A 19,669-nucleotide genomic window follows, 5' to 3' on the forward strand; every position below is an offset into this window, starting at 1 on the left:
CTGTTGTTGAAAACTGGTGCAGCCATTGTGGAAAACAGTATGAAGGATCCTCAGAAATTACAAATAGCACTACCATATGATTCAGCAAGTCCACTTCTGAGAATATGTTCAAAAGAAACACCAACACTAAGTCTAAAGGATACCTGCACCCCTTGGTTTATTGCAGCATTGTCTTCAACAGCCAAGCTATGGAAACATCCTAAGCATCCATCACTGCGAATGAATAAAGAAACCGCAGCACAAATAAATACAACGGAATCTCATTCGACCGTAAAGAAAATACGAATTTGCTACCACATGGACCTTGAAGGCATTATGATAAGTGAAATAAATCAGACAGAGAAAGATAACACTGTATGATCTCACTAATATGTGGAATTAAAAAAATAATAATAACCTCATAGAAAAAGAGATCAGACTTCTGGATACCAGACATGTAGGATGTAGTGAGGGAAAATCAGAGGAAGTTGGTCAAAGTTACAAACTTCCAGTTAGAAGATAAATAAGCACAAGGATATAATGCACAATGATGATTCGAGCTAACACTGCTATAAGCTGCTGCTGCTGCTGCTAAGTCGCTTTAGTCGTGTCCGACTCTGTGCGACCCCATAGACGGCAGCCCACCAGGCTCCCCCGTCCGTGGGATTCTCCAGGCAAGAACACTGGAGTGGGTTGCCATTTCCCTCTCCAATGCATCAAAGTGAACAGTGAAAGTGAAGTCGCTCAGTCATGTCTGACTGTTAGCGACCCCATGGACTGCAGCCTACTAGGCTTCTCTGTCCATGGGATATTCCAGGCAAGAGTACTGGAGTGGGGTGCCACTGCCTTCTAGACACAGGAAAATTGTTAAGAAAGCAAATTATAAGAGATCTTATCATAGGAAGAATTTTTCCCTTTTTTTCTTTATTCTCTTTTTATTGTATCTATATGAGGAGATGGAGCTTAGCTGAACCTATTGCGGTAATCATTTTGCATTGTATGTAAATCAAACCATCATGCTGGATGCCTTAAATTTACACAGTGATGTATGTCAAATATTTCTTAATAAATTGGGAAAAAGATTCTTTAAAAAATAAATTAACTATATAGGAAAAAACATTTTTACATATCATCTCTTAGTTTTTCACACTAAGACTTACAGAATTATCTTTGAGGTCATTAAAACAGAGGTGTGACAGTGCATCACAACTGGAAGAACCATTATTTTTAAATTTGTGCTAAATTTCAGAGATGATTTCCTTTCGGTTTGAGTCAAATTCCAAGAATTTGGGCGTTGCATTGTATTTCTTTCCAAATCCTCATTCCTCTCTATTTCAATATCTAAAATGCCTTAACAACATAGAAAAAGTGACCAATTCTTTTTTTTTTTTTAACAACTTTACTCAAGAGATGACTTAATATTAATACTTTGGTTCCCATTTTGTTCCAATCTCAGCACTTGGCCCTTAGGAGTATTTAAAATAAACATTCTAATTTTAGAGCAGTCATGCACTTTTTTTACTTAATAGTTAATTCATATTTGCAAAACACAATCTTTTTTATTTAAAAAAATATCTAGTTCATGTTATTTTCCCCCAACTTCATCTACAACTTGAGCTTGCTATTTGTTAGCATTTTATTGGCCCAACACTCATTTAAAACAAAATGGCAACAATTAGCCTAATAATCAGCTTCCAAAACTATACTATAGAGTTCCATACTATAGAATTTAATATTTCAGTTAGCAGTTTAAGTACCTACAACATACAACAGTCTCTACCAAAGCGATTGCTGTAGCATTTTATTTGGAAAGGCAAAGAAGCAACAACATTAAAGACATTCTTAAAAAGTCTTCATTATTATCTTCTATAGGAATTATTTAAAGTATTGGAATAGAATTTCATTTCTCTAATCTCTAGTTTAGTATTAATGTGTTAAGTGGGATTGGCTTTGACTCTAGCACTATTATATGTCAAAATACAAAAATGCCAAAAATAGAATAAGTCCAACAGAATATATTGGTTGATGAAAAACCAGACCTCCATTTTGAAACTATTAATACTTATCTGGCGATGACATTTAAATCTATGCTTTTCTAACAACAAATTCAAAGTATTATTTTCTTTGAAGTTAGAAAAATAATCCTAGCATTATGTAAGTTTTCTTTTTTAAAAGGAACGTTAAAAACAAGTTATCTTTTATAATACTAGAAAAAAGAGAAGCAAGCAGAAGTAACTCTTTGCTTCCGCTTCTGTATCTTGAGTTTTGCTAGGCTGACGTCAGTGACAATAAGTATTAGACAGTCAGTTTTAATTACAGCTGTTTTTTCAGAGTTTGGCCATACTTAACTAAAATGCGACATTGATATTGAGCTGTCTGAACTGGTTAATGTATTAAGTCAGCATTAAACTTCAAGACCTTTTTGAAACTTTAAGTAATCTCTTTATAAAACCTTTGCTCAAAATAAGTGATTCACCCCATCTCTGAATCTATCATACCAGACTGAGCAGTTTTTGCTACGATCTCAAGTATTTCCAAGTCAAACACACTTTAATCAATAGGCACTTTGGTGTTGTAAGATAATAGAAAAAATGTATATATATTGGTCTCTCACTGGTTCCTGGCACAGAGAGCCTAAAATCCATATAAATAACAAGAACAGAAAAAGATAATCTTTCTGCTCTAATAGTTGATCTTTGGCCCCAGTTTCTGACACTAGTTGGAATTTCCCTGTGAGACAGGAGTGCCTTTTGTTCTAAAAAGGTGAGTCTTAGTGAGATCCCGGATGGGGGCAGATCCGCAGAAATACCAAGCCTTGTTTAGAAGCTTGTTATTTTCAGCTCCACCATCCCCCATTCTCCAGAGAAGGGAGAGGGGCTGAAAATGGAGTTCATGAAGAATCATACGACATGATGAAGTTCCAAAAACATCCCCAAAATAGGGGGTTTGGAGAGCTTCCCCTGGGTTGGTGAACAGTGAGATGTCTCCCCTTCCCACAGGGATTGCCCTTCGCATTTCTTCCATCATCCAGTCCTAACAATTTAGGAAACTGAGACCTAAACATGTGGGTCAGGTGTTCAAGGCCACAATATTAAACAGCTCTGCAGCTGGAACTAGTCTTCCAGCTTCCAGACCAGACTTCTATTCCCTCTCCTGTGTGTCAGATAATAGTCCCCAGGCAGATGTATACAAGGACAAGAGACCCAGAGCTGAATAGCTGTGCATTCTAAGCACTATACATAGGAGATCATGCCGTTGGACATTTTACAAGAAACAAGTAATAAATTCTTGTTAGTTGCCATGGCCACAAATATTTAAACACAGGAACAAATAGAAATGTAAAAATGTGGAATTGTATTTAAAGTCACTCTTAAAAAACCTAATAAAAATTAGTGAGAAATGGTATCTCATATTTCTCAAGGCACCTTACTTAACTCTGAATCAGAGCATATAATAGTGACTATTAAAAAAAAAGAAACCTAAAGCAGAAAATTTTCTCATAAGAAGGCAATACTTAGAATTATTCATTTGGGCTAATCACCATTAAAAACACTCTGATAACGTGATGTATTTAAATAAAGAAGACTGCCTGAATATTTCTTAACCAGACATCCCTAAGCTATTCAAGCCAAAGTTTTGATTTAAGGTTGCATGTTAAATGTAAAATTTAACAATTTTATATTTGGCATTTAAAGCAACCCTGAACAGAAAGCGAGAGAAGGTAGAAGGAAAATTCTTTAACCTTAAGTATGTATGTGTGCAATAAGGCATAGTCAGAATTAAAGCAAGTCTACAGAGTAAACATGATGATTCAATTAAATAAAAAAGAACAGACCATCTTTGATTATCAAAGACCATCTTTGTATTATCAAAGTCTATACACATTGTATCTATGAAGAAGGTAAGCAATAACTGGCTTCTCTGTGCTAGTCTGCACCTTATTTATAACCATTGTGGTAAATCTTTCAAAATTCCAAGAGAATATAAAATATTCAAGCTGAAATTACTATTCATAACTGAAAATAATGTATATCTGTAATCAAAACTCATTGAGATTGCTTTATTTTGTTCAGATTTTAAAAGCATAGCTCTTAATAAAAAAACAAATCTTTAGCGCTACATTCTATATCCTCTGATATGTGTGTAATATCTTTGAAACATTAATCATTTCTTAGCTAATTGCTTTTCCATTGGGAACACATTTTGTTTGAGTGTGGGAAGGTGTATGTATACATTGACATTTCTGACTCAAATGTCATGAGATCACGTCTCTCACCTGACACCATTTCAGGAGCTGTTGCCAACATATAATGTATTTTACAAATATTCGAGGAAAGAAAAGTGAGTTGAGTCTCCTCAACATTAGAAATGCAGACTGATTTTGTGTCATATAAAAGGTTTAATCGATATTATATACCATAATCAGAGGCAGCACTGAGTGAGGAACAACATTCTGAGATTAGAGACGGGAAATGTGAGTTCCAAACCTAGCATTGCCACTAGCTAGCTCAGTGGAGAACCTCCACTGCTAATGCACTTAAAATAAGATGACTGGACTGAATGATCTATAAGGATCTTTTCTAGGAGACCTAAAATCCTATAATATTATTATTATCTACTCTAAAATATAATAAATTTTATTAATATCTGCATGAGAAAATACTATAAGCAGATTGATATATTCATTAATTAAAACTATATTTATTGTTTTCTAGACAAAATAATTTTTTCATTAAGACATTCAATTTTCATTGATGGCAAACATTTTCATGGAATTAAAATTCACTTTTCTCATTTCCCAACTAGAACTTTAGTTTGGCTCCACTTACATTTTCAAGCATTAGCAAGACAATATGACTAAAGCAAATAAAAGGTTATTTCCTATTACAGAAGTATGAGCAAAATGCTGGCTTATGTGTTTTCTGCTTGCTATTTAGCAAAATAATGCACTTATTCCATTTGTCTTAGGAAAAATAAAGAGACTATTAAAAACTCTATGCAACTCAAATTCTTAGGATTTAGGAAAATTAAAAATAATATAATATATATCCAAATTAGTTACATCAATTATCCTCTATTGGCTTTCATGAAATAAACTAATTATTTCCTCACTTGAAAGGTTGGATTTCAATCAACATAACGACAATTAATGACTTCTCATGTTAAGTTTCTATTTAAAATATCATGTTTTTTTAAAAGTATAGTTAATACCTATAAAGAAAAAGATCTGTGATAAATGAACTCTGACTAAAGTTAATGGAAGTATAAACTACACTTCCATATAGCTGCTATCATTTAATACAAAAGATGCTTCTCACATGAAAAAATGCTCAATATCAATAATTATTAGAGAAATGCAAATCAGGTCATGTACATACTGCTATGCTAAACATGAATAAACAACAAATACCTATTGAATAGCAGATGGAATTCTGCTCAATGTTACATGCCAGCCTGGATGGAAGGAGGGTTTGGGGGAGAATGCATACATGTGTATGTCTGTCTGAGTCCCTTTACTGTTCACCTGGAACTACCACAACACTGTTAATCGGCTGTTACAAAATAAGAATTTTAAAGTTAAAAATTAAAAAAAATTAATTTAATTTAAAAAAAAACTGCAACGAGGAATCACCTCACACTAATGAGAATGGCCATTGTTACAAAGTCTACAAATAACAAATGATGAAGAGTGAGAAGAAAAGGGATCCCTCCTACACTACGGGTAGGAATATAAGTTGGTGCTGCAAGTATGGAAAATAGTATGGAGGTTCCCCAAAAAACGAAAAATAGAGTTGCCATATGACCCAGCAACCCCACTTCCATGCATATACCAAACAAAACTGTAATTTGAAAAGATACATGTACCCCTACTGTCCTAGCTGCACTATTCACAATAGCCAAGACATGGGAACAACCTAGTCCATCAGCAGATGAATGGAAGATGCTAGTATACCTTCTGGTATCTTCTATGTGTCTAGCACATAAAAAGCATCAATTAGGGCTTCCCTGGTGGCTCAGTGGTAAAGAATTTGCTTGCCAAAGCAGGAGGCATGGGCTTGATCCCTGAACCAGGAAGATCCCACATGCTGCAAAGCGACGAGGCCTGTGTACCCCAACTATTGAGCCTGTGAAGTCTGTGTCCTACAACCCCTGCTATGCAACAAAAGCCACAGCAATGGAAAGCCTGTGTGCCACAGTGAAGAGGAGCCCCTGCTCACTGCGACTAGAGAAAGCCCACGCAGCAACCAAGACCCAGTGCAGCCAAAACTACATACAAATATTTTGAAAAAAAAAAAAAAAAAGCTCCTCATGAAAGAGTCTCAACATTGTTAGTGAGATGTGCCCTCAACTCATGCTACAGTCAGGGCCTGCCTAATTCTGCCTATAGCAAAACAGATGAAAACGACCCTCTTTATCAATTAGGTAGTGCTTTATCAAACTGAGTCCACTTACTAATAAAATAAAGCAACAAACAAAACTATAAATCCTCAGATGTGGACATGGGAGTGAGGGAGAGAGCATTAAAAGCACTTAGCGGAACGGCATGAATAATACCTAGCAGCGTTCAAATTAAAAGGCACCAGTAGATTTAGGCCATGAAGTATGATGGGCTTGCCTTTCAGTTAACCATTACTCAGAATTAAGCAAGAATTTCCCACTAAACAGAGGAGTGCTGCCTCTATGAAAAGGCCCTCAGCTTTGCTCAACAAAGCCAATATTTTTAAATATGTTTTTCCTTATTCTTCATATAGAAAAAACAGTATTCACTTGGACAACAAATGCCATCATGATGAAGGCAACTATAGAAAACTAGTCTCCAAGGTTAGATGTTTCTGCAATTTCCCTTGGCTATTCCCAAGTAGCTTACCCATTCCCAAGTAGCTTACTCTCAGTGATACTGGGTACATCAAAACTGGGGAGGCAACTGCGTTATCGTGGTTCCTCCATAAAGGAAAATCTGATGAGGTCACTTTTCTGCTTATGCTCTTTCAGGTACTAGTACATAATATGAATTATTCATGCAGAGAAAGAAAATATAGTGAATTATCTCTACCCTCCCCTCCTGGAGCCCAGAACATTCTTCAATCACAATCTTCCAGGCACTCTAGTCCTCTAAGCTTGTCTGAGTCTCCAAGTCCTTCTCAAGACAGCTCCAGATAGCAACTTCCAATCAGCTGGAGATGGCCCATGAAATAAAACCCATTTATCTCCTGAATACACTGCTAATCAGGAGAATGCTCTGACCAGAGGAGGGTCTGGGCAACGGTGGCCTCACAGGTAAAGCAGAGTCAAAGAAGAAACACGTGGACAGTGCCAGTCCAAGCAAGGGAAGTGATGCATGGACCCCAGGTCACCTGCACGCCTACCCTACTAGCCAGATAACGCTTTTATGCAGATGGGATACTAGGCTAATGACCCTGACAATTAAATTATATAAGTATCTTCCTCTTCCTCTAGTCTCATGCTTATGGAAAAATCTTCTGTAAATATTTGACACCCATATAATTTCATTTGCTTGTAGTCAGAATATCAAACTCATGTTAGCACTATTCCAAAGCTGTAACAATATAGTGGAATCCTGTTTTAGATATCACATTCTGTGAGTTCAGATAACATGAAATTCACCCCTAAGAGATTTACTCTTGATGTCCTAACAAACTTAGTTCCTGATCCTACAAAGTAAGGATTCAATACAAAATTATGATGGATTCACTGAGATCTATGCCATCTTATAATGCATCATAACAACCAAACAGCTGAAGTTTATTGCTAATGCTACCTCTTTCTCACAAGACCCTCAACATGGAAAACAGGTCCCCTGTGATCTAAGCCCATCTTTTTTATAATTTTACCTCCTACAGTTAGTACCAACAGCAGGGGTGCCACTCATGGCAATGTTGGTGGTGGGGCACAGGATACATTATATCGAAAGTCATGAAGCAACATCTCAAATAGGAGAATGAGAAATAACATTAGAAGCAGGAGCATCAAAAGCTTATAGAACTGGATGTTAAATGTAGTTTATATCCAAGAGAGCTATCAGGAAAGAGATTTTTAGGAGTTCTTTTTTACGTGGTGTTTGGTGCTGTGCAGAAAGATGGTGGCTGAAAGCAGCTGTGTGACTCTTGGGCCCTCTACTCAAACTTACCCTGTCCATAGGCCCCGAGGACTCACTGTTCTGAATCACTTGCTATTCTGGAACTGGCATTTTCTTCATATTCCTGCGCCTTTGCAAACGCTTTTCCTTTCCTCTGAAATATCCATTGTCCTTCACTCAAGGCTTCCCTCTTCTCTGCTCCCATAGCATTTATGGAATTGGAATTTAAGTTGTTCCTGTATATCTCCTTTATGATTATAAGTTCCTTAAAAGCAGAGCCCTGTTTAAGTCATCTTAATTCCACTAAAGTGCTATAACATTACTTTGTATTAATATATAGTAAGGAAATATGTAATTTGATCATTGAATTATTCATTCAAATACACTGAATGGAAATCCTGATGCTATTATAATGGTTGAAGATATTCTCACATATATTCATTTACTCACTTATCTGACAAATGCATATTGAGATTTTAGTTTTTTACCTTTTTAATGTGTCAGACCCGGTGCTGGGAATGGGAGATCTGAAAGTGACACGGCCTTGACCATTACAGTACTCTCTGTACCGTAAGACTATACAGAGAGTACAGTCTTAGCAGAAAGTTGATGCTTTTACTCTCATTACCAAATTCCTATAAAACATACATAAACTACATATATTTCATTAAATACTTGTATACTTAATAAAGGTAGAAATTTTAATTTATGCACTGGTTATTCATCAAGTTTTTATGTATCAATTTCCTCTGCTTCATAACTATAGTTTTCAATAAATGACCCCACTTTTCAAAGTTTCCATTACTGAGGTTCAGAGTCCTGCTCAGTGGTAAATATGCAACAGTACATTTAGTGCATTAACTTTCAATAATAAAATCAAAGGCAGATTTTTATTACCTATGTCCATAAACTATTAGATATTAATATTAGCCCATTTCCTCATCAAATCACATTGGAACACAAAAACTCCACAGACTCATGTGCTTGCTTTATTAATTCAGGAATTGTAACATTTAGAATCCACAAACCAAAAGTGTCGCTTGATCTCTAAAACAAGTATATTTATTGGACAGTTGAACAACTTTTTTATCTTAATGAAAGTCATACATCAGTTTTTCTCAATGCAGAAGCTAAATATTAATTAAAAACACTAAAAAGTATGCATGAAAGGAAAAAATTTCCATATGCTAATTTTGATGGCCTGGGTACAAAATTCTGTGCTAATAGGCAAATGTTTGGGCTTCCCTGGTGGCTCAGACAGTAAAGAATCCACCTGCAATGCAGGAGACCTGGGTGCAATCCCTCAATTGGGAAGATCCCCTGGAGTGGCAACCCACTCCAGTATTCTTGCCTGGAGAATCCACATGGAAAGAGAAACCTGTCCAGGTTACATTCCATGGGGTCTCAAAGAGTCAGACGCGAAAGAGCAGCTAAGGATATATACACAGCCAAATGTTACATTAAGTTATACTAAGTACACTTAGACTTAGTAATTATACTAAGCAAAGTCATGTGCCCAGAAGCAAAACTGCAAAGCCTACATCATGAAAGCAAATGCAAGACCAAAACCTAACACAAACTGAAAAATAATTTATACTATATTGTTATCAGTTTTTAAAACTCAAAATTATTATCCAAGATAAACTCCATCCTATATTATGCTTGACAATTTTAACTTATTCTTTTAAGAAAAATCTGTTTGGAGTCTAATTTTCCTGTCAAATCTGTTCTTGGCAAAGATTTATTTAAATCTAGTTTGCCATTTGCCGTTTGTTTATCCCAATATGATTACCAAGCTCCATCATGAGCTCCAAGGCACTGAGAATCCTGAGGTTAAGAAAATGGACAAGACTCCTGCTCTTGAGCTTTGTCTAGAAAACAAACCAGGAAATCGAAAGAGCAATAATAACTAGAGAAGAAATCAAAATATAATTTTTTAGCTCAATTCAATTCACTAAAAGTCATAGACTTATTATCTTGGGAAAAGACACTAAATTTAGTCACACCCTTTAGTCTAGATGTAATTTCTTTAACTATTCAGAAGAAACTAGCAGTCACTGAGACTCAGCCTCAGAAGCCCCAGTGATTACCATTAACATTAATACAGTGTTGCATTAAGCTTTTCAAAAATAGGATTCACATCTTCAAATTTACATGTTCCTTCATGTATCCTCAACAGATCTCGCCTCCAACAGAAGAAACATTATTATGTTCTTCCTAGACTATCATTTTAACCGTGAGTTAGGGATTTGAACGTTAAAGATAACAGGGGTTGGACTGCTCTGTAAGACCCTTATAAGCTCTAACTTACAGGAAGCAACAGGTGCCACTGCCTGTCAATCTGAACATGCATGAGCTGGGGTGTTTCCCCCCTCAGGTTACAGAAACAACAGTAAGCAAGTGTGGAATCAGATTGTAGTTCATGTTAGAAACCGTATGCCATCACATAACTACGTTAATTATATCATCGACTGGATGTGGTTAGTAAGTGCTACACAAATGGATGTTTCATTATTATGTTTATGTTCGAGACAGATGTGGATTTGAAGCCTAGCTATGCCACAACTGATGTTATCCAAACAAGCTATACAGCCATGCTAAGCCTTGGTTTCCACTTCTACAAGATGAGTATAAGAATCTACCTCAAAGTAAGATGTGCCTGAGGTCCTTAGCAGCGAGTAAGTACTAAAGACGTCAGCTATTACTGCAATAAAACATTTCCATTGAAAAGAACACAGAATAGTTTCTGTGAAAAGTTCCCTAATATAAGAAAACATAAATACAGAAAACATATCTTGAAGATGTTATTACATCTAAATTTCATAGCAAACTGCACCATGTTTATTAAGCCTTGCACTGTAACTTCTCTAGTTTCCAAGCAGAGCTTTCAAGCTACTAAATAAAAACACCTACATCTGTACAAGTCTAACAAGTTTACAGATAAGAACAATACAGATGAAGAGAATAAAGGATATGAGAGTTTTGAAACATTTAGAGAATTCAAGGTGTTGGAATTAATTACAAATTTGAAAGTCTAACTGGGAAAATTCAAGAATATGCACTTTTCCAAAGGTATTATTCAAATTAACCCTGATCGAAAACAATGATTTAGGAAAATAATTTAAAAGTACAAGCTAAAATCAATTTTCAGCATTAAAATATTCCATTTAAAAGGGGTAGATCTGGACTTGACAAAGTACTCATATGATACACTCTCTCATTCCCTCCGTTTCTCCTATCCCTCCTTTTCACCTTGCTTGTTTTTAGAATGGCAGAGATCATATTCATTTTAAAAACCTTTTATTAAGAATTATTATATTGAGCAAATCTCCTTTTTTCTCAGTATCTTAGTTACCTTGCTCAGAAAGTAGGAATGATAATAACTTGACCGATTCAAAAAGAGAGGAATTATACTGGTCAAAAGATTTTTACAATGAGCTTTATTTTGCTATAAAATTGTACTGCAAAAAGATGCTGAAGTGCTGATGACTGATTATTTTACCGAAATATTTTACATTATATAAATATTTGTTATTCAGGCAATATTTAAATGGCACTATTCAAGTGATATCAGATAATATGGATAGTTACAATGGTATGAACTAGCAACAATAGATGGGAACAACTGTGTAGTTCTGACTACAAGCTAATATTAGTTCTTTCGCTGTGACATAGGTAACCTGGGCCTGTGTAGTGCATCTTGTTCCAGCCCTTTATTGACTTCTTATACCAGAAAAGTACAGATCTGGAAGAAACCTTTCAGACTTCAATGAATATTCAGTCTAGTACATTTTTCCCCTAATATGCTTTCCTAGATGTATTCATTATCAGACCATATGGAATTTTAATGTAGATTTATAGTAAGTGAAACTAATGGACCCAAACCAAAACTCTGCATATGTTATGAGGGAAAAAAGCTAGATGCTAATTATTTTCCCACTCACTAGCAATGGCTAATGATGAATTTTGTCCCTCTATCACAGATAATCTTCTCTATCACATGACGTTGTTGCAACTCTCCAGTTTCATCACTTTCATTCAGAGTAACATTTACAAATAGAAACAATTTTATTTCAGTGCTACTCTCTTGACACCATCATAACTCTACACTAATTGCGAAGTTCTTAGGCTAATTATCTAAATAGAATTGCTATATTTTCTACCTGTCAGTGACCTTATTTAACAATAAAATAGTTAATCTTCTCTTCCTTACCCATGATTCTCTTAATAATCATAAAATATTAAGAGGAAATAATAATCATCATCATAATATCAAAATAAGCAAATCTATTTACTTTTTTTAATGGTCACACACTCAATTACAAAGTCAGGACTAGTAGTCTTTCCACTATGTTATTCCTCTTAAAATATATACATATTTTCTTAAATATATATATATAGGTGTGTGTGTGTATATTTGAATATATATGTATTAATAAACACTCATTGAAAGAAGATCCAAACAATACAGAATCTATTTATTAAAATTTCCATGTCCACTGACAGAGTCTTATTTACCAAAGGCAGCCACCATTAACAGTTTGGTGTCCTTCAGATATTTTCTGTGGCCAGGCACAGCAATCGATTCAAGCATAGCATTACAAAACTTTCTTTTCTTTCATTTTTCTTTTTTTTTTACTTTGGCTATCTTTTCACCTCAGAATACATAAATTTATTCATTTTATTTTAACAACTCTTCATCCACCATCCATTCTTAAAAATGTGTGTTCTCTTTTAATATGCCTATAATTTAACCACATTAAATATTTTGTAATACCCCAACTATAACTAAAAATTCTATAATATGTGAAAATCAAAGATTTACATTTCAAATAAGTCAGCCCTTTCTACTGTTTTGTATGATTTAACTCTGTATGATTAAAAAAAAACACTTAAAATACGTATATTGAATTTAAAACACTTGTATCAAATTACCTTAAATTGCTATAATAATTTGTTCTGAAAGACCATGTCATCACCCATCTCATATATTTTCACACAAAACATATACTATAAAGTATATTCTGTATGTTAATATTTATATATATATATATACATATATATATGTAACACATTTTCATTATGCCAACATTTTCTAGAAAATATTCTTTGGAGTAAACTCATTCTACTCTTTTATAATGAGATTATTCATTGGAAGGCCTGATGCTGAAGCTGAAGCTCCAATACTTTGGCCACCTGATGCGAAAAGCCAACTCACTGGAAAAGACCCTGATGCTGGGACAGATAGAAGGCAGGAGGAGAAGGGGATGACAGAGGATGAGATGGTTGGAGGCCATCACCGATTCAATGGACATGAGTTTGAACAAGCTCCGGGAGATGGTGATGGACAGGGCAGCCTGGCGAGCTGCAGTCCTCAGGGTCACAAAGAGTCAGACATGACTAAGTGACTGAACAACAACTCTTATAACTTGTTTTTCCGTCATGTAAACAGGATTTGTTTCATACAGATACATACTTAGAGAAATGATGGCACTGGTTTCATAACAATGAAACTAAAGCAATAAACAGCAAAATGGCAAAGAGTAAATAAATGTCTTCAAATTAGAAACCATATGACTTGGGCTTCTGTTAATTATAACAAACTATTTAAAGAGCATAAATGGGTATTAAAAATATTTTTATAAAGGTTAAATATAGATTTTTCTTTCAACATTTTTCAAATGTTGCTTCTAAAACCTCTTAGGAGTTAATTGTCTTCCTAATATTACCCTCTTTCTAAGGTAAAAGAGACAAAAGATAATTAGTTCCTCTGGAAGTTTATGTTTGCCTGATTATTCTGAGTAGAAAAATGCACATTTGCAGATCTGCCAAGTTCAACCCATTTTGCTGGAGAATTCCCAGTGCACTGGATTTTTGCCAAAGAACTAAGCTAGGCTGCTGAAAGTTCTTTTATCCATCTGCAAAATTTCACTCTCCCTCTGCTGGCGGCCACAGACACCCTTTACAGACACTAGGTTTAGACGTGCAATGAAACACACATTTGTTCCCTGTAAGCTTTTCAACAAAGCACACTTCAGTATCCCCTTCTTATAAGTATTTCACTTTAGAGCAGCTCTCACTATCTGGCATTCACCATTCCCTGTGGAGTTGAATAACGCTTTTCTATGATAGGCTCTTCCTATAAGATTTGCAACTCTTACCATTATTTGAAGAGTTCAGAAGCACTTCTAAAAGCTGTAATCATTTTATAATGTTTTCTTTGCACCACTGAGCAGCTCCAGCTGATGAAAGCAAAACGAAAAGGTCCAGATGCATGCTGAGAAGGGCGTGATCTTTGCTGTGAGATCAGGATTTCCAGCTTTAGTCCACTGAAGGGGAAGGTCCTGCTTTCCTCATATCCTTTGCCCTTAAGCATGTGGACTCAGACACTGTAGATCGCTGTGATTCATATCAGTTTGTGATTTAAAAAAAAAGTTCTCCAACTTGTCCAAGACAAACATGCTTACTCTATTGTTCCTTCATTTGCAAAATTTTAAAAACTAGAGAATATGGTTGATAAAAAAGATAACACAAATTTTACTGTTGTGCCCCTGATTATGTGATCAATATAGTAACTGTAATAAAGAATTATTAGCACAGCTAGAATAATTTATACAAGTTAAATGAAGGAACTGTGGGGGTAGGGGAGGCAAATTTTGCTTGGAAAAAAGTAATCAATTAGCTCATGAGAACTTTGTTCATTATACCAGATATCAATCCTTTCTCCACGGTTGTGTTGCACATAAACTAACCACAGACGTGGGGACTGATTAGCTCCCAGAAACCTTGTCATGGAGTGAACCCATTCTCGCCCCCACCAAAGTCTCTTCTTTTCTTTCAGAAAAATCAGTAGTACTTGGTTTACTGAGTTTTCATATTCTCCTTCTTTCGCAGTGAGGACAGAAAAAGAGATTGTCTGCCAACTGTAAATAGATTTAACCAAAACCAAAATAAAATAGGAAATAGTATAAAACAAAAGGATATTCTTCAGTTGTAAGAACTGTATGTAAAATACAATTCCAGTAATACAAAGATTATATATCTATTAAATTTAGCCGGCGAGGGGTGGGGGGGTGGGGCTGAGGGAGAGAGCATCTAGGAAGCTGCCACACTGATTTGATGCTTAGTAACACTCTAAGGGATTAATATGAACCAATCTAATTCTATCATTACTCCTAATTACAGACATTCTCCAAGAAAAAAGTATTCCAGAAGATACAGAGCTTAAGAGTTTGAGTTTTCTAAATTAAAGCAAATTATGTCATAGTTACTGATCAGAACAAAGGGTCAATATTCCAGCACTGTAGCAAAGTCTCAAATATTATATTTGATTTATACAAAAGGAATTGGAACCACTTAAGTATAAAAAATTTGGTATCACAGGCAAACAAAAACATACATCATCAATAATCGTATCAATGCAGGGAATTCTATCCCCTAACATCTCAGAAGTTTATCAGTCTTTGCTACTTTCTCCCAGTAACCCTATACATTTTAAACAAGTCTTGAAAAGCCTTTTGAAAACTCAAGATTGTAAATTTTATCTCTGGCTCACATGACATCATAGTTAACTTTTCGATTGCTATTTCCTTTTGCTACTTGCTTCTGTATAGCCAGAACAAGATTTCACATTCTAGGAGATACAGATCTCAGTGTGTGATTCAAGGATCAACACCTGAATAAAAGATGTCAGGGCACAACCCAGAGCTGAGCTCTTTTTCCTTCCCCAGGAAATGAATTCTGGAATAAAAAGACAAAGCTCTCACCATCGATGGGCAGACTCTCAAGTCAGGGACACCATGGGGAGTCCTGCACCACTCAGAGTTCTTCCCATCTGAACTCATCTGAAAGTTGTTGGTGGCATAAAGCCCCAAGTGACCTGAGCCGTGAAGAGACAGTCCTCTAATCACCACAGTATTTAGAGGAAGGATTGTCTGGAAGCAATGAGAAAGACAGTAGATTCCAAGGACAAAAATCCTCATTGGACTGTCAGAGTCACTTCTTTCTTGGTGAGCTAGTGGAGATGCTTAACTTCCTGAGAAGCACTCTGGTGTGGAGGACAAGCCGTCTTCTTGCTGTGTCTCAAAAGTGAGGACATTGTTTTCACTTCAGTTACTTCTAATCCCAGCTGGCTGTTGAGTCTGACTTCAATAGGCCATGTGGTGGTGGAATGATCTGGATCTCAATTTTGACTCCACTATACTTGCTGGTCATTTACTGTGTGAGTTGGACAAACTGCTTAACCTCTGGGAGACTCATCAAATACAAAATCAAGTTATAATATTTACCTCATTCAGGTGCTATAACTATCAAAAATAACGGAAGTGCACAATTTGAAACAGTATGTGGCACAAATACTGTTTGTTCATATGTTCAATACTGTCGCATATTAGTTTGACTTTATGACTCTATTAGCAAGTTCTACATACACTAATTTAGCTTTCTTTTGACCATTCCCTGTATCTACCTTATCCATGCTCTAGTTCCCAAAAGGTTATTATTGTTTTCTTTAAAACATCCCATTCTATTTCTATGAATACTGTCAGCCCTAGATAAAGTCACATCCTAACAGAACATCTCTATAACTTATATCACATACTTTCATGGCTGCTCAAGATCAAGGCAGTTAAATCCTCCCTGCCATAGTCCTATGTCCATCTTTTGATGACTACTCCTGAACTTAGTAAAAGGCTCCCCATGTACAAACTTAAATTAAACTAAGTGCCTGGCTTTTCAAACTCCAGATTTGCACATATATAGCAATGTTTTTTATGGAGTTTCCTTGGCCAAAATCAGTATCTATTATCACTAAAGTTACCAATATAAGATAATTATGCACTAACAAAGTAAAAAAGGCCAAGTAAACGCTAACCTGCCTGCTGGAGAGAGAAAAATTATATTAAAGTCACAGTTAGTTTATCTTAAGAACTTTATATTTTAGTGAAATTCAGTATGGCTGTGGAGACCACCTAGAATTGTAACTTTCAAACAATGTTCCACTTCAAACAAGTGCCATTTTTCAAACAATGGTCAATGGTGATGTCTCAGGGGATTTACACAAAAGTGGATGAAGAAGGAGGGGAAAGAGGTGACCAGAGCAATTGGGTTCAGGTCCCCCATGCCTACTGGAACCAGAATACTTCTCTTTTTATCTTTATTTACACAGATTTTATTTTTCAATGTGGTTTTGCAGCTAAAACAACATTTGCCAGTCCCTCAACTAGAGCTCTTTCGAGTTTTATAAAAATCTCTACACTCTCAAGTAAACACTCAAAAGAACCAAAATGGGAAATAGAAGTTTAGAGTTTTCTCATTAAATGGATATATGAACATACTCCCAATTCAAAGTCAACAAACTGAAGTTTTTCATCTTTGGGCCTGTTTAATACTTTCACAGTCTAACTCTACTGTGCAGAGGACCCAGGCCAGAGTAGGAAGAACACGCCTGAGTGGCTTCAGACAGTGGTGCCTAAGTAGCTTCAGACAGCAGGCTCTCTCCAGTCATGGCACACAAGACAAAAGTTTTGGATTAAAAAAAAAAATCATCTGGTCAAACAGTGTTCTTAAATTTTGCCGTAAAAACACCATCCTTAGGAGACACACACCAAAAATGAGTACCTGAGAAAAGACTCAACAACTTCTTTTATCCCTTTTCTACAAGCTGAATATCTCAGATTTCTGATTTTTAGGAAGAAATACTCAACATATAGTTCACTTATAAACACACATATGTTCATGCAAGTTAAGGGAAAACACCACACTTAGGTCCATGTCTTCAAATATGGCTCTATTTTAATTCTTTGGGAGGAGGTCATTATATATTAGATTTAAATAAATCTTCCTACCACCACCTTAAGGCTTGTCATGATCTACAGTGGTCAGTTGAGAATTGTAAACAGATTGGAAACTTTAGTCCACTGATAAAATTTAGGGAATTTGATCATACTACAAATTTCAGTCATTGATACCAACCCAATGCAATGTTCCCTCTCCCTTTCTCCACGAACACTACTTCAAACTTTTCTTCTTTCCTCAAATCACTATTAACTACTCTGGCCACACCCTAATGATGGAGAAAACAGAAATCTTTGCTGACACTCCCCGAAACTTCCTCTATCAAACCTATCAGCCTGTCTGTGTCTGTTCACATTCTACTGCCATTGCCCTAGGTACGTGAGGGACTCCTCCCATCAGATACGGGGAGTCCTCCTTCCTGCACCGCTACTCCCTCCCTTCCTTCCTTCTCACACCTTAAATCCATCCCCTTCTCTCCACTGTTCCCAGTAACATTAAAACACGTTTGGAACTCTATCGTCCCACCATCCCATTCCAGCTACTGGATTTTCTTTACTTTTATTCACAGACAAAATTTTCATAAGAACTATCTCCTTGCCAACTTTATCTCCTTACCTCACATTTGTTCTTGAAACCACTCCAGTATGGCATATGCCCCCACCATTCCCCAAAAATTTCCCTTTGCCAAAGTCACTAAGGACATTTATGTGGAAAATTCCAGTGGGTTTATTGAAGTCTTCATCTTCCTTGACCTGTCTCATCATTCTCTCCTTTTCTTCAAGGATTGGAACTGGTCCTCTGTTCTTCGTCATACTATAATCTCTACTAAATTGGTCTCATTTATCCCCACAGTCTTAGTTACCAACTGTGAGACAACGGTTTCCAAAATCTACCATAGATCTTTGCTCTGAGTTTCTAAGACTCATCTATCTATCCAACTGCCAGCTTAGCATTTATGCTTGGAAATATCACTGGTATTTCGAGTGAAGCAAATTGTATCATAATATATTAATATAATAAGACAGGGTAATAGCTGCCTTGTCTAAAAATAGCCCAAGCTAATTAGGGCTCTCTTATTATCAGTATTAATAAAGTTGCCTGGTTCTCATTTGACATTCAAAAAATTGCCACAAAGTAGAGAAAATTCTTGCTAATTAAACAATTATCATTGGAAAAGAATAAACTTTTTAATGTAAAGCTATTTCCCTAACTTTTTTTAAACTTTGCTTCAAATTAAGCCTCTTCAGAGCACTTGCCCTGGGTTTTGTAAGGTCCTTCAGCAAAACTAAAACGTTTTATAAATTGTGGTTTTATACAGACATTAAGCTAATTTCTCCTCTTTTAGTATTCTCATACATCTTCTATTCACTGGAATGAATTTTTAATTTAGTATAAAGGGACAATACATGCTTCATTGCATGTAAATGTCACAGATCTGTGCATAATTGCCAACACTGATGGAGTCACACAGCTCATCTAATAGTTTCTAATGCAATTGTTTCCCTTGTAACCAGACATCATGGTTTCTATAATATTTTAAAGATTCCTTCTTGAAAATAAAGAAATTCTTCTAAACAAGGTTCATAACTTCAAAAAGGAACTGGATTTCCCCAAATCACGAATGTGACAGATATTTAAAGGTTTTATAGTCTATTATTTCTTTAAGTGCATTATTTCTTTCTTCCTCTATTAAAAATTTTTTTCATGTAACAGAATCCGGAAAATTCTCCGCACTGACGCAATCTGTTTGAATTATCCAAAATCAAATTGCCTTACTAACAAACTTAGAGCAATCAA

The 19,669-nt window shown here is 35.7% G+C and overlaps 1 protein-coding gene across 1 annotated transcript in view; it reads right to left on the minus strand.

Annotated features, from left to right (window-relative positions):
* Positions 1-19,669, minus strand: part of ANK2 (ankyrin 2) — a 574,309-nt gene that overhangs the window by 474,549 nt on the left and 80,091 nt on the right. The gene's annotated exons all lie outside the window — the stretch shown is intronic.

This window comes from Capra hircus, chromosome 6 (genome assembly GCF_001704415.2).
Source record: "Capra hircus breed San Clemente chromosome 6, ASM170441v1, whole genome shotgun sequence".
NCBI classification, from domain to species: Eukaryota; Metazoa; Chordata; class Mammalia; order Artiodactyla; family Bovidae; genus Capra; species Capra hircus.